The sequence below is a fragment of the Cetorhinus maximus genome, chromosome 2, assembly GCF_964194155.1.
Source record: "Cetorhinus maximus chromosome 2, sCetMax3.hap1.1, whole genome shotgun sequence".
NCBI classification, from domain to species: Eukaryota; Metazoa; Chordata; class Chondrichthyes; order Lamniformes; family Cetorhinidae; genus Cetorhinus; species Cetorhinus maximus.
Window position 1 is genome coordinate 192,039,660 of NC_135880.1, and position 13,182 is coordinate 192,052,841.

Here is a 13,182-nt window from a genome sequence, read left to right on the forward strand (position 1 = left end):
TCCTTCCCATTCACAACACTTGCAAGTTCTGGGCCTTAAGCAAATTTTGAAATTGTGCCTTGTAAACCAAAGACTAAGGCCAGAATTTTTACCTCACCGGACATGCGCACGCCCGACCCGACCGAGTGAGAAATGACACGCAATGACGCCGGGTGAGTGTCCCAACACCATTGCGCACTCGTGCAATATTTCAGTCAGCGGGCGCACGCAGGAGTCATCAGCACGTCCGCTGACAATTAACAGGCCTATTAAGGCCATTAAAGTCGCAACTAAATGTAATTTCTCGCTGCCCGTCCAACCTTATGGTTGGCAGGCAGGCGAAAAGGCCAAGTGGCCTTTACACTTTTTGGGAAACCTCATCCACTGGCGGGGTGAGGTTTCCAACAGCAAATAAAAATAAAATAAAAATGTTAACGTTTCATTAATAACATGTTCCTGCTCATGTGACATAAAAATGTCACATGAGGGGGCATTTTTTTAAAACATTTTACAATTCTTTATTTTTCATTTTCAAAACTCTTCATCTCCCTGAGGCAGCTCTGTGCCTCAGGGAGCTTTCCCTGCTCACACCCGCGAGCAAACATGAGCTTGCACGCTTGCCATCCTCCGCCCCTCCCCCCACCCAGGCAGCGCTGAGCACTGCATCACGCGTTTCACGTTGGGCAGGCCTTAATTGGCCAGCGTGAAATCGCGGTCACAACCTGATCGGGGGTGGGGCGGTCGGCTTTCCAACTGCCCCCTGCCGAGCATGCCCGACGAGGTAAAAATTCTGGCCCAAGTCACTAATATAGATAAAGGAAAGTAGTCGACCTTGTACCGTCCCCTAGGATACCCCACTCTGCCCCTTCCTCCAGTCTGAAAAACAACCATTCATTACTCCTCTCTTTTTCCTGTCAACTAGTTAAATTCATTACAATTCTTTTTAATCAAGCTATAGCCTCTGGCTTCAGGCTGGCGACCGGTTCCAGGAAAAGCAAGTTATGGAAACAGATGGGGAGGTAGCAGCAGTGTTATTGTCACTGGACTAGTATTTCAGATACCCAGGGTAATGCCCTGGGGACCCGGGTTCAAGTCCCACCATGGCACTTGGTGAAATTTGAGCTAAAAGCCTGATAATGACCACAAAACTTCTGCCAATTGTCAGAAAAATTCATCTGGTTTACTAATGTCCTTTAGGGAAGGAAATCTGCTGTCCTTACCTGGTCTGGCCTACATGTGACTCCAGACCCACAGCAATGTGGTTGACTCTTAAATGCCCTCTGAACACTAAATGCTGGCCCAGCCAGCAACACCCACGCCCATGGACAAGTGAAAAAAAAACGTAAGCAGGTCTTCATCTGCCTCATGTGTCCCTGGAAGTGGGAAGCCATCTAAATGCAAGCTCTGAATCTCTGTCCTCAAGTTGTTTCTGAACTTCACTCATACACTTGTCTTCAAACTTGGACAAGAGTCCATCCTCCGTCAATGTTATCTCATCATTGGACTTTTGACTCAGGGCCTTTTCCTATTGGCTCCTTTCTATTTCCTATTTTCCGTTTACTATCAGGTGTTTATGTATTTTGATTTTTATGTAACCGGGCTATATAATTTGAGCATTCTCTGAGTTCATTCACATGCGCATTTTAATGACCACTCTGGATCCAAGCTCATCATTATATTTGCATGTTTTCTCTTTATTTAACTTCTTTTCTCCTTTCCCCACCTCAATTTTCTTCTATAGCCATGCCTTCTTTCACTCCTCCCCTCTCAGGTGCTCTTCCTTCCCAAATCACTATCCCAACCCTTCAGTACTTCTCAACCGTTCTGTTCTCTTGCCATCATTACAAGTTTTATTCCCTCTTAGATAAGTCTATAGCTTCCTTTATGTCTTTCTTGGTATCCTCCAACAGGCCTCTCAAGGCATTCAGCACCCCATTGCCCAGTCCTACTCTCTCTTCAAACTTTCCACCCAGCATGTCCATTCGGGGCTAATCTTGCCAATCTGCTTCTTGTCCAACTCAGCCCTCGCACTGCTGACCTTGCGGACTCTGGATCAGCTATCACCACACCACGAGCATCTCCCTCCAGAGTGTCCGTTCACTTCTGAACAAAGCCCTTGTCATCCATAGAATTCATCATCAATGCCTCCTTACGAAAAGAGGCATTGTGAATGATTGCACTGACATTGTGAACCTTGACAGGAAATTGATTGAAGGGTGATGACACCTTCCCCCAAAATGAAGCCTCCACACCTGGCTACACCTTCCACCACTTGGCACATCCAGACCATCACAGAGATGGGTGTGGCTTTTATCACCAAATCACACTTTGGCCCAACCCCAAACTCCGTTGGAACTTTCTCCTCCTCTGAGCATTCCACTGAGCTCTCATTCAAAATCCTTGTCCTCTACTGCCCACCCAGTATGGTAAGCTCAATCTAATAGGAAGAAAATTGACTATTCACAGCTGAAATTTACTGTGCCATGAGAAATGATTTCATTACAGATACAGTGCGTGTATGTGAATGTGGCAAATAAGATTGGTGATTTACAGGCCCGGATAAACATGTGGAAATAGGATGTTGTAACCATAACAGGGACCTGGCTCAAAGAAGGGCAGGAATGGATATTAAATATTCCCGATATAATTTGTTCAAGAAAGATAGGAAAGGAAGGAAAGGAGGAAGGATCACAATACTGATTAAGGAGAACATGGCAGTGCTGGGGAGAGAAGATGTCCTGGAGGGGTCAGGGACAAAATCTATTTGGCTAGAGCTAAGGAACAAAAAATGTGCAATTATATTTATTGGCGTAGTCTATAGGGAACCAAATAGTGGGAAAAACATAGAGGAACAAACTTGTGTGCAAGAATTATAGGGTAGTTACAATGTGGGACTTTAATTATCAGAATAGAGACTGGGATATTAGTTTACAGGGCAGAGAGTGGGGTGTGTTCAGGAGAATTTTCTATATTAGTGCCAGTCCAAAGACAAAGAAAGCTTTACTGAAGCTGGTCCTTGGGAATGAGGTGGGCCAAGTGGATCAAATGTCAGTAGGAGAACAGATAGGGTTGGGAATGAGGTGGGCCAAATGGATCAAATATCAGTAGGAGAACAGTTAGGGAACAGTGAGCGTTATATCCTTAGGTTTAAATTGACTATGGAAAAGGAGAAGGAGCAATCCAGAATAAGAATCATTAACTGGGGGAAAACCAACTTCAGTGGGGTAAGAATGGATCTGGGCCAGACAAATTGGAATCAAAAGTTTCCAGGAAAATGGTAGCTGAACAATGGGTTACCTTTAAAGTAGAGATAGTTTGGGTGTATTTAAGGTAGGGCAAACAAATTCAGAGCTCCCTGGATGACAAAAGAGACAGAGATTAAGATGAAGCAGAAAAAGGAGGCTTATGACAGATGTTAGGTGGTTAATACAATTGAGAACCAGGCCCAATAGAGTAGGTTCAGATGTGAATTGAAAAACCAAATAAGTGAAGCAAATAGACAGTATGAGAATAGACTGGCAGCTAACATAAAAGGGAACCAAAAGTCTTCTATAGGCATGTAAATAGTAAAAGAGTGGTGAGAGGAGGAGTGGAGCTGATTAGGAACCAAAAAGAGGGTTTACACATGGAGGCAATGGGTGTACCTGAGGTATTAAATAAATACTTTGCATCTGTCTTGACAGGACAGGTTGAGAGTGCAGTAAATAAAGCACACAGCGTCCTGGATTTTATCAATAAGGGCATAGAGCACAGAGCAATGAAGTTACGTTACACCTGTATAAAACACTGATTTAGCCTCAACTGGAGTATTGCTCCAGTTCTGGGAACTTTAGGAGGAATGTAAAAGCTTTAAAGAAAAGCTTCACGAGAATGGTTCCAAGATTGAGGATCTTCAGTTACATTGAAAATTTGGAAATGTTTTGGGGCTGTTCTCCTTGGAGAAGAGAAGGTTACAAGGAGCTTTGATAGAGGTATTCAAAATCATGAGGGATCTAGACAGAGTAGATAGGGAGAAACTATTCCCACTGATGGAAGGATCAAAAACCAGACTCACAACAAAAGCAATGGCAACATGAGGAAAAAAGTTTTCATTCAATGAGTGGTCATGATCTGCAATGAACCCCCTGAGAGTGTGGTAGAGGCAGGGTCAACTGAGTCTTTCAAAAGGGAATTGAATCTATTATGAGATCCAGACTCATCTGGTTGTCAGGAGGCTGGAAACTACAACTCCCAGCATGTCTCGAGAGTTGCCGTAGATGCATGGACCAGGCGCGGGCTGCACATGCACAGCACAGTGTTTTGGAGTCCTCATGTGCCTGTTGAAGAGAAAACAAAGGAACAGTGTGAAAACCCCAGTCATGTGACTGAGAGTGGAGCACCATAATAGAGTAGAGAAGTGTTCACCCAGAGGGTTTTGGGAATCTGGAACTCACTGCCTGAAAGGGTGGTAGAGACAGAAACCCTCATAAGATTTAAGAAGTATTTGGATGTGCAGTTGTGATGCCATGGCATACAAGGCTATGGGCCTAGTGCTGGAAAATGGGTTTAAAACAGTTAGGTACTTGTTTGACCGACGCAGCTTCAATGGGCCGAAGGGCCTTTTTCTGTGCTATAGACCTCTATGAATCTATGGCTTTATGAGAAGAGCCCCAGGCAGGAGACAGGGAGAGAAGACAGCGAGAGGTCTTGGTTAAGAAGAAAGAGGAGCAGAGAAAGAGGCTCAAAGCAGAAAAAAGTCCCTGGGTGGCAGACTTTAAGTGATGATGGCTGAGGAATAGCCCTGGCAGTCAAAGAAGGAGAAGGTTAGTGATCCCGTTGGGGTGAAGATAATCCATTGAAGGAATAGTGTTCTGATTGGTGTGGCTGAAAAGCTGAGGTTGTGCTTGTGAGTTGACGCTGAAAATCTAAGGGAATGGAGTATCGGGAGACAAGATTGAAACCTTGAGGTAGGTCATCATTGAGGTCATCTGAGTTGGAGTGAGTTTTGGAGAGAATTTCAAGGTGAGATCTTCAAAGGTGAAGATTGGAATCCCCCATGAGAGAGATAGAGTTACAACAAGCTTTGTTGACTCACAGTGTTCACTGATGTCTGAGTGGGTTGTTGATAAATCTGGGGAATCAGTCTTGGTCACATCTGCCACTTATTGTGTAGTGTGATGTATTCAACCACAGTTTGCCTGTCAATTCACACGTATCTCATATTAACTCTGAATGTTAGAGTATGAGATAGATATTGTAAACTGTTTTACTTTTCTGACCTTGCATGGTAAAGTTTATTTTTGTTTGTTCAAAACCTGTGAAACCTTGTGGTTTTCTTTACTGAGCAAGTGTCTTGAATCTCAAACGTTGTCTACTTTAAACAAAGAGTTGCTGGTCTCTAACCAGATCTTACCAACTATGTGGAGGCCTCGTTCAGGATTATAACATGATCATTATCTGAGAAAGAAAATCAGGAGGTGGAAGGGAGAGAGGAACTTGGTGAAATTACATTTCTAGGGAAGCAGTACTGAGCAAACTGATGGAGCTGTGGGCTGACAAGTCTTCGGGTCCTGATGGACTTCATCTTATAAGAGGTGGCTAATGAGCCAGTGGATGCGTTGGTGTTAATTTTTCAAAATTCACTAGATTCTGGAAAGGTTCCATCAGACTGGAAAGTAGCAAATGTAACCCCTCTATTCAAGAAGGGAAGGAGGCAGAAAACAGGAAACTAGACCTGTTAGCTTGACGCCTGATGTGGGAAAGTTATTAGAATCGATCATTAAGGAGGTTATAGCTGGGCACTTAGAAAAACTCAAGGTAATCGGAAAGAGTCAACATGGTTTTGTGAAGGGAAAATCATGTTTAACCAATTTGTTAAGGTACTTTGAAGGAGTAACATGTTCTGTGGATAAAGGGGAGCCTGCAGACATACTGTACTTGGATTTCCAGATGGCAGTTGATAAGGTGCCACATCAAAGGCTATTGTGAGAGAAAAAGGTGTAGGGAGTTGTTTTCGATTCATTCTTGTGATGTGGGCTTTGCTGGCTGGGCCAGCATTTATTGCCCATCCCTAGTTGCCCCTTGAGAAGGTGGTGGTGAGCTGCCTTCTTGAACCGCTGCAGGCCATGTGGTGTAGGTACACCCACAGTGCTCTTAGGGAGGGAGTTCCAGGATTTTGACTCAGCGACAGTGAAGGAACGATGATATATTTCCAAGTCAGGATGGTGAGTGGCTTGGAAGGGAACTTCCAGGTGGTGGTGTTCCCAAATGTCTGCTGCCCTTGTCCTTCTAGATGGTAATGGTTGTGGGTTTGGAAGGTGCTGTTGAGGAGCCTTGGCGAATTCCTGCATTGAATTCACTGCTGCTACTAAGCGTCGGTGGTGGAGGGAGTGAATGTTTGTGGATGTGGTGCCAATCAAGCGGGAGCTTTGTCTTGGATGGTGTCAAGCTTCTTGAGTGTTCAAGAGCTCCACTCATCCAGGGAAATGGGGAGTATTCCATCACACTCCTGACTTGTGACTTGTAGATGGTGGACAGGCTTTGGGGAGTCAGGAGGTGAGTTACTCGTCACACGATTCCTAGCCTCTGACCTGCTCTTGTAGCCACAGTATTTATATGGGTCGTCCACATCAATTTCTGGTCAATGGTAACCCCAAGGATAACATATTAGTATGGATAGGAGTTTGGCTGGCTGGCAGAAAACAGAGTTTGCGTAAATGGGTCTTTTTCTGATTGGCAGGATGTGACAAGTGGAGTCCCACATGGGTCTGTGCTGGGGCCTCAACTTTTTACAATTGACATAAATGACTTAGATGAGGGGAGCAAAGATGCGGTAGCTAAATTTGCAAATGACACAAAGATAGGCAGGAAAGTCGATTGTAAAAAGGACATAAGGAGGTTCAGGCAGATATAGATAGGTGAATGAATGGGCAAAAATCTGGCAGATGGAGTATAATGTGGGAAAATGCAAAGTTGTTTACTTTGGCAAGAAGAATAAAAGAGCAGAGTATTACTTAAACAGAGAACGACTGCAGAATTCGGAGGTGCAGAGGGATCCAGGTGTTCTAGTGCATGAGCTACAAAAAATTATTATGCAGGTACAGCAAGTAATTAAGAAGGCTAATGGTTGTTATCCTTCATTATGAGAGGAATTGAACATAGAAGTAAGGATGTTCTGCTTCAGTTATACAGAGCATCAGTACATCGGCTGCATGACGGGAACTTCATTGTAATACATCTCCATACAATTATAAGTCCAGCATGCCAGAATCATCCTCCATACTGGGTCATCTGAGCAAGTCAGCATGATTACACGCCAAAGTGTTTCACAACTGAACATAAGCAATATGCATCTGGTGAGCTGCACTTTACTTGGGACTTTGAGGCTTTTTTGCCTACCTTGCTTCGGGCAGCATTTGCGGTCATCAGGGCCATGCTTTTCAGGCAGCACCACATCACATTTAGAGATTCTCACAGGCAGTTCTCTACTTGCGAGACCTGCCGTACGTCGGGGGTGGCTTTTCAATGGCTCTAGGGCTATGGCTTGCTTGGAGAAGGGGGGAGCAGGCAAGTGAAGAGGCTGCAGGTCTAGGACATTACTGGGGAAGGGGGTATCCCAGGGTGTGTGTGGGGGGGCACATGTTGATCTGTGCAAGTGGCCTCAAGGGTGTGAGGGCTGAGGAGGCAGTCCCCAGTGGAGAGGAGGCAAGATGGAGATGTGAGGGTGTGTGTGAGAGAGTGAGTGGTGATGTCCCTTGAGCTGGCAGTGTGTGAGATGGCAGTGAATGTGTGATGGGTTTGTGAGTATGAGTTTAGAGTAATGAGATGGTTGCCTTACGCTGGCTGCACGGATAAGATCATTCCTCCTCTTTCTGCACTGGGTGGTGAACCTCTTCTGTGCTGGCACTGACCACCTCTGACATTGCCTCCCAAGCTCGAGTGGTGGCGCTGATGGGCCTCCTGTGGCCAGAGCCAATGTAGAGGGCATTACGGAGGGCTCCAACGGTGTCCAGAAGGCGTCACCGAATCGCATGGGGTCTGCTGTCTTCTGGCCTCTCGGGGTCATGTCTTCTGTGCAGCTGTCCTGGGCTGGAAGCACTGAGAGCTGAGCACGCAGCTGCACTTTAAATATGGCACCCAGCATGAGGAAGCGGCAAGATCACAGAGTGGTGGGTGAATCGGAGGCCACCTGCCAGCAAAACTGCATAGTTCCCGGGAATGCATGATTAATGAGGCGGGCTTGGGATAGTGCGAAAACCCACCATTGCAGTCAGCGGGTATAATGTCCTTTATCTGGCCCGCTACCGCACTTAGTGCAAAGCTGGGACGATTCCACACCACATCTCAAATACTGTGCAGTTTTGGCTTCCTTATTTAAGGAAGGATGTAAATGCATTGGAAGCGGTTCAGAGGAGGTTTACTAGATTAATACCTGGAATGAGTGGGTTGTCTAATGAGGAAAGGTTGAACACGCTAGGCTTGTTTCCACTGGAGTTTAGAAGAGTGAGGAGTGATTTCATTGAAGTGTACAAGATCCTGAACGGTCTTGACAAGGTAGATATGGAAAGGATGTTTCCTCTGGTGGGTGAGTTCAGTGCTAGGGGGCACTATTTTAAAATTTGGTGTCCCCATTTTAGGACAGATGAAGGAATTTTTTTCTCTCAGAGGATTGTGTGACTTTGGAACTCTCCATCTCAGAAGGCAGCAGAGATGGGGTCATTGAATATTGTTAAGGTAGAGGTGGATAGATTCTTGTTAGGCAAGGGAATCAAAGGTTATCGATTGCGGCTGGGAATTTGAAACAGAAACAGATCAGCCATGATATTATTGAATGGCGGAGCAGGATTGACGGGCCAAATGGCCTACTTCTGCTCTTTTTATGTTTGCATGTAAAATGGGGAAAAGGCAGGGTATTGGTACTAGCTGAATTGCTCCTTCTGAGGGCTAGCACATACATGTTGGGCCAAATGGCCTCCTTCTGTGCTGTAACCATTCTATGATTCATTAAAATGCAACACCAGTCCCCATTGAAAATGTTGCAGAGCCCCTTGGATCGCGGTGGACATTCTCAGTTGCTCAGGCGAATGCTCATGGTGATCACAAGGTCTTTAACAATTAGAAACCTACTTTCCCTTATGGTTTATTTATGAACAAGGAGCAAGAGTAGGCCATTCAGCCCTTTGAGCTTACTCTGCCATTTAATAAGATCATGGCTGATCTGACAGTAACCTCAAATCTGCATCCCACCTACTGCCAATAACCCATCATCCCCCTTGCTTAACAAGAACCTGTCTGCCTCTGCCTTAAAAATGTTCAAAGACTCTGGTTCCACCATCTTTTCATGAAGAAAGTTCCAAAGACTCATGACCCTCTAAGTGAAAAAGTGTTGCCTCATCTCTGTTTTAAATGGACGGCTCTTTATTTTTAAACAGTGACCCCTAGTTCTAGATTCTCCCACAAAAGGAAACATCCTCTCCACATCTACCCTGTCAAGACCTCTCAGGATCTTATATGTTTCAATCAAGTCACCTCTTACTGTTCTAAACTCGAGCGGATACAAGCCTAGTCTGTACAACCTTTCCTCATAAGACAACCCACCCATTCCAGGTATCAGTCTGGTAAACCTTCTCTGAACTGCTTCCAATGCATTTACATCCTTCCTTAAATAAGGTGACCAATACTGTAGACAGTACTCCAAATGTGGTCTCACTTGTGCCCTGTACAACTGAAGCATAACCTCCCTACTTTTGTAATCAATTCCCCTCACAATGAACTGTAACATTCTATTAGCTTTCCTAATTACTTACTGTACCTGCATACTAGCCTTTTGCGATTCATGCACTAAGACACCCAGATCCCCCTGCACCTCAGAGCTCTACACTCTCTCAACATTTAGATAATATCCTTCTCATTTATTATTCCTGCCAAAATGGAAAATTTCACATTTTCTCACATTATACTCCATTTGCCAGATCTTTGCCCACTCACCTAACCTACCTATGTCTTTTTGTAGCCTCCTCATGTCCTCTTCACAACTTGCTTTCCTACCTATCTTTGTGTCATCGGCAAATTTGGCAACCATCTGATCCAACCCTTCAGCCAGGCCATTTATATAAATTGTAAACAGTTGAGATCCCAGCACTGATCCCTGTGGCACACCATTCATTACATTGTGCCAACCTGAAAAGGGCACATTTTTGCCTACTCTCTGCTTCTTGTTAGCCAACCAATCTTCTATCCATGCCAATCTGTTCCCCCATACCATGAGCTTCTATTTTCCGCAATAACCTTTGATCTGATACTTTATCAAATACCTTCTGGAAATCGAAGTACAGTACATCCACCAGTTCCCCTTTATCCACAGCACATGTTACTTCCTCAAAGAACTCCAATAGTTGGTTAAACACGATTCCCCTTTCACAAAGCCATGTTGACTCTGATGACCTTGAGCTTATCCAAGTGCCCTGCTATAACTTCATTAATAATAGCTTCTAACACTTTCCCAACGACAGATGTTAAGCTAACTGGCCTGTAGTTTCCCGCTTTCTGTCTCCCTCCCTTTTTGAATGAAGGAGTTACATTTGCTATCTTCCAATTTAATGTGACCTTCCCCAAATCTAGGGAGCTTTGGAAAATTAAAGCCAATGCATCAACTATCTCACTAGACACTTCAAGTATCTAGGATGAGGTCCATCAGGACCTGGGCTCTTGTCAGCTCACAGCTCCACAATTTACTCAGTACCACTTCTCTGGTGACTGTAATTTTCCTGACTTCCTTCTCTGCTTACATTTCCTGGTTTATAGCTGCTTCTGGGATGTTACTTGTGTCCTCTATAGTGAAAACTGATGCAAAATACCTGTTCTATTCATCTGCCATCTCCTTGTTTTCCATTATCAATTCTTCAGACTCACTTTCTATAGGACCAGTGCTCACTTTGTTAACTCGTTTCTTTTATAAAACATTTATAAAAACTGTTACTATCTGTTTTAATATTTCTGGCTAGCTTTCTCTCATTTTATTTTTTCCCTCCTTATTAGTCTATTAGTCATTCTTTGCAGTTCCTTATATTCTGTCCAATCTTCTGCCCTTCCACCTGTCTTTGCACAATTATATGCTTTTTCATTAAGTGTGATACTATCTTTAACCTTTCTAGTTAACCACAGATGGTGTGTCTGTCCCTTGAACTTTTTCTTACTCGTTGGAATGTATCAATCCTGTGCACTCTGAAATATCCCCTTAAATATGTTTTCCACTACATCTCTATTGATCTATCCCTTAGCCTAATTTGCCAAATCACTTTAGCCAGCTCATCTTTCATGCCCTCATAATTGTCCTTATTTAAGCTTAAAAACATAGTCTCAGATCCACTCCTCTCTCCCTCAAACTGAATGTAAAATTCAACCCTATTGTGATCACTGCTACCTAGGGTAGCAGCCTTCACCATGAGATCATTAATTATTCCCATCTCATTGCATAATACCAGGTCTAGTATAGCCTGCTCTCTTGTTGGCTCCAGAACATGATGTTCTAAGAAACTATCCCAAAAACAATCAATGTACTCATCATCTAGGCTATCTTTGCCCATTTGACATTTCAAGTCTATGTGTAAATTAAAATCTCCCTTGATTATTGCCATGCCTTTCAGATAAGCTGCAATTATTTCATCCTTTATGCTCCACCCTGTGATGTGATTATTATTAGGTGGGGGCTGTACACAACTCCCAAAAGTGGCTTCTTGCCTTTACCGTTTCTCATCTCTACCTGTTTCCACATCCTGGCTTCCTGAACATAGGTCAACCCTCTCTATTGTGCTAATACCATCATTAACTAACAGAGCCACCCTCACCTTTCCCTCGCTTCCTGTCCTTCCTAAATACCCTGTACCCTTCAATATCCATGTCCCAATCCATGTCCTCCTGCAGCCATGGCTCCATAATGGTTATCAAATCATAATTATTTATTTCTATCTGCGCTCTCAGTTCATCTGTTTTGTTTCAAATGCGGCGTGCATTCAGATACAGAGCTTTTAGTTTTATTCTTTATAACCTCTAGTTTCATCTGTTGACTTACTGTTAGATTTGCACTCTTTATCCCTTCCTGTCATGGTCTGTTTTTCATTTCCCGTAACAATACCTTTTTCTTTTGCCTTGTCTCTGCTCTTTGATTTACCACATCTTCCCAAATTTAATCCCGTATCCCCGCTATTTAGTTTAAAACCCTCTCTACTCCCCTAGTTATGCAACTCGCAAGAACACCGGTCCCAGCATGGTTCAGGTGTAGACCGTCCCAACGGTACAGATCCCACTTTCCCAGTACTGTCGCAGGTCCCCATTAACCGGAACCCATTTCCCCCACACCATTCTTTGAGCCACATATTCATCTCCCTACTCTGATTTGTCCTATGCCATTTTGCATGTGGCTCAGGTAATAACTCAGAGGTTATGATCTTTCAAGTTCTGCTTCTTAATTTGGTGCCTAGGTCCTCATACTGACTATGCAGAATCTCCTTCTTTGTCCTGCCTATGTTGTTGGTACCAACATGGACCACGACGACTGGGTCCTCCCCCTCCCACTGCAAGTTCCCCTCCAGCTCCAAGCAGATGTCCCGAAGCCTGGCACTGGGCAGGCAACACAGCTGTCTGGACTCATGCCCTTTGCTGCAGAGAACAGTGTCAATCCCTCTAACTATACTATCCCCTACTACTACATTCCTTTTTGCTCCGCCCACTTGAATGGCTTCCTGTGCCATGGTGCCATGGCCAGTTAGCTCACCCCCCTAAGCCCCCACTGCAAATAAGCTGAGAACACCTCAAACCTGTTGGACACCTTTAAGGGCCGAGGCTCCCGCCCTGAGGCCCCTTACCTGCCTCATTCACAGTCACGCTCTCCTGTTCCTGACCACTGACCAAATCAAAAGACTCTGTCTTAAGAGGTGTGACTGCCTCCTGGTACAAAGAATCCAGGTAACCTCCCCCCTTCCTGATGAGCCTCCAGCTCATAAACTGTGAGCTGAAGCTGCTCAAACTTCAAACACTTATTGCAGATGTGTTTGTCCTGGATCAAACTGGCATCCAGGAGCTCCCACATGCAGCAGCTGTAACACATCACCTGTCCTGACATCCTTAATGTGTTCTAATTAACTATTTAATTATTTTATTCAATTATATATTTTACTTTTGTTTTTATATATTTTATTAGCTTACTACCAGTTGCTAGACTATTTT